Genomic DNA, 3,589 nt, shown 5'->3' with positions numbered 1-3,589 from the left:
ACATGCATCCAGTTAAAGATTAATTAATGAGTTCAGTGTGGGATGCTGTTAGGACATCTCTGATCTACCGTATATCTCCTGGGATTTGGGCAGAAAGAAATAAAGATCTCTGTTGTCTAAGTCTCTTAATTGTAATTTATGTCTGTCAAAATACATAGTTACTGGAACCAGCCTTTTATTTTTAAAATGAGTTCGATATAAAGGTATTAAGATCAATTTGATTTTGTATAATTAATTATGATTTTTTTTTTTCAGCAATCAATTTGCTGAGTGTCATGTCTCACAAAGATGACAGATAGTTGCAAACTATTTTTTCAATGTAATAAAAAACACTGTAATAACTAGTATTGATGTTTTATTAGGCTGCACCTTAGTTTCATTCATTAAAAAAATATAATGAGTAATTAAATTTTCACTCTAAATGTTTAAGCAAATTGTGAACACCTCTCACATCTAGAAAACATTAGTGATTTGGTCCCTTCTCTGAAAAACCCAGCGGGGGGTATTTGTCCCTTTTGGACAGTTCTAGTTGTAACTACAATAATATCAATTCAGACACTGGATTAATTATTTCTATTACAAAATTTTGCTTGGGCCGAGAAGTCTTTATACTGGCCGACGCGCCAATTATTTTGGGCCGACCTGTCAAGGTCGAAGTGTCGTTGGGCCGAGATGTCTGTCTACCCTGGGTTATACATAGAAGGTACGTTTTGAATTGGATAAGAGACACACCTTCAAATCGCGTTGTATTTAAAGTCCAGCGTTTCACGTGTAGATCAGTTGGTTTGATTGATTGATTAATGTTTTACGCCGAATCGGCACTATTTCAGCCATATATCGGCGATAAAAAGTTATATCATGTGGCCAGTTTTATTGGAACCTTCTCAAAGGTTCGTGCCAGCTCACCTTTTATTTATAATAGGGGTGGATCCCGGTCTCCGTCTCTGTATCGTTCAAGTTGCCCTTTTGTTTCCTTCATTTACACGTCCACTTTAGTTATAATTTCCAGTTCCTTTTTTCTATTTTTGGTAAACCGGTTAGGTTAGGCATAGTTAGATTTTTCGTGCAAGGGTGGGTCCCCAGCAGGCATTTCAACGTTGATTCAACGTTGAATTTTGGTTGCATATGAAAATTGAGGCAACGTTGAGACATCAACGTTGTTTCAACGTCAATTTTCAACGTTGAATAGACGTTGAAAATGGGTTGAACTTTGGTTGATTTATAGTTGAATTTTGGTTGCAAATGAAAGTTGAGGCAAGGTTGAAATTTCAACGTTGTTTCAACGTTAATTATCAACATTGAAAAACGGTTGAACATTGGTTGAAATTAGGTTGACGTTTGGTTGAAATTTTTTGGTTGTACAAATGTTGATATTTGGTTGAAGTCATACTGAGTTTTGCTTTATAAACAAATACATTTCACATTCTAATAAAAGTTTTTATTCAAGTTGCCAAATACGTAAGTTGTAATTCAGTATTAAGATTCTGAGTAAGATTATTTTAAACTGTTTTTTAAAAACAAGGATAAATCCAGGATCCAATCACCGAATCTCATAAATCACTGTTTAACAAAATTTATCTTCCTAGTGAAAAGGGGGTCACAGTAATCATATCCAGGTTCATCATATCACGCATCTGTCTAAAACTAAGTTCCACAAAGTGGCGGATCCATTGATAGTTACATGTACCGGTAAGTCCCACAAAATGACTCGTCAGTCGGAAAGAAATGAACAGAAAGCTCCATCCTCTAATGCAAAACCTATTACCAAAAGAAATAATGATATGAAAGTCATTTATTTGATAACTTGTTATTTCAAATGATAAAAATATACATGAATAATAATAATAAAAAACAACAACAACAGACAAAAGTACATGTTCTTATACTTGGAATTAATGAAAAGAATTATATTTGTCCTCATGTTAGAATTCATAACTGTAACAGTATGATTATAAATAATTATTACTGAAGAAAAATGTTAAAAACATGGAGATGTACACACACAATGTTGCATTCCTTTGTAATTTTCACGTGCGATGGATCTCATCCAATCAGGGCATCAATTACGTCTCAAAGCCGGCAGTGGTTGATGGAACCTTAATTACGGCCAACTGCAATTAAATTGTATACTATATTTTAATTTCATGTGCAAATATATATCAACCAAACACAAAAATACACGAACTAAGGATGTGCATTTCACGCAAATTAATTTAAACAATATAAGGTTGGACAACAGGCACTGCCTGTATAAGTCCTCTCCATAATACAAGGTCAATGTCATACATTTACAAGTAAATATTAGTTACATATCATTGAAAAAATAAATATATACATGTGTATATTCAAAAGAAATTTATAAAAACAAGACAAAATAAATGGTAGAAAATTAATTATAAGTGAGCTGATGATACAATATGTTTGCAGTTTAACATATATGACTAACAAAAATAATACAGGTATAAATGTGAAAGTTAATAAGAACACATTAATAGATGCTGGTTCTGTGGTTTGACAATTTAAAAAAAAAAGAAGAGAAACAATATCATGCAGATCTCTTTGTAGATGTAATTAATTCATGAACAAGTTTAAATACTGCAATATTTTGGCTGTAAGTAAGGTTACTGTCTCCATTCAAAATAAGTTGTAAGGATAAAGCCATTAGTAATTGCGAAGTATTAAAGTTTTGCATGCAGATTACAAATATGCTAATAAAACAAGAATAAAATGATGTATGGGTACTAGAAAATCTTAAATTTCTTCTAAATCCATGAAAAGGAAATTATACTTACTGAGCAGAAGTTGATAATCCAGCCTTAATCCTTGTGCATGCCGTGTAAAATACATAATATGTGAACAGCAAGAAGACGCGCACTTCTTGTCCATCAGTTGAATTCAAATGTTGACCTAGATAAGCTGCAAACAACTTCTCTGTATCGCTGCCCAGTAAGAAAATTGCATAACAAGGTTATCATGACACTGAAACTGACCAGCTAAGCTAGAACCACTCCTTATCTGATGCATTGAAGATAAATTTGGGGAGTGGATCTAAGTGATGTAAACTGACCGGGGTTAATTGTACGTTAGTGTGAAAACTGTTAAACCTTTTTTAACGTGTTTATTTTAATGTTTTTATATTTTGTGATAAGAAAGATTAAAGTAATATATCTAATACAGTTTACTTTTTTCCTTTCATATAAATGCAACAAAAGCACAATCAAATTAAAATCAGACTTCTTAGTTCCGCTCCGTATACATCCTGCGCAGAGTATACGGCGCGGATCTAAGAAGTCTAATTTTAATTAGATTACATTAATTTGGAATAAATTATTATTTTTATTAATTCTATAGTAACATGGAATTACAGTGAAGTATTGGATAAAGATGTCATTATTTATAAAAAGCTTATCTTAAGCACAAAATGTTTCTCTTTTTCATTTATGCATAAACACTGCATTCAGAATTAATTTACAAATTAACTTTTTTGAAACGTGCAATTACAGTGGAGAGTTGAATATAGATGTCATACTTCATATTAACTCATATCAAATTAAATTAAATTAATTCATAATACATTTCATTTATTGTG

At 31.9% G+C, this 3,589-nt stretch overlaps 1 long non-coding RNA gene across 1 annotated transcript; it reads right to left on the bottom strand.

Annotated features, from left to right (window-relative positions):
- Positions 1–1,541: 1,541 nt before the first annotated feature.
- On the bottom strand, positions 1,542–3,197 carry LOC133180500 (uncharacterized). Its single transcript, XR_009720339.1, has 3 exons — positions 2,793–3,197; positions 2,003–2,111; positions 1,542–1,758 (listed from the first exon to the last, which is right to left on the bottom strand). It is a non-coding gene; the product is annotated as an uncharacterized LOC133180500 (long non-coding RNA).
- Positions 3,198–3,589: the final 392 nt, after the last annotated feature.

Source organism: Saccostrea echinata, unplaced genomic scaffold (genome assembly GCF_033153115.1).
Source record: "Saccostrea echinata isolate AGI-Se365-2 ecotype Australia unplaced genomic scaffold, CSIRO_AGI_Sech_v1 ptg000006l, whole genome shotgun sequence".
NCBI lineage: Eukaryota > Metazoa > Mollusca > Bivalvia > Ostreida > Ostreidae > Saccostrea > Saccostrea echinata.
This window is presented reverse-complemented; position numbering and strand designations above follow the sequence as displayed.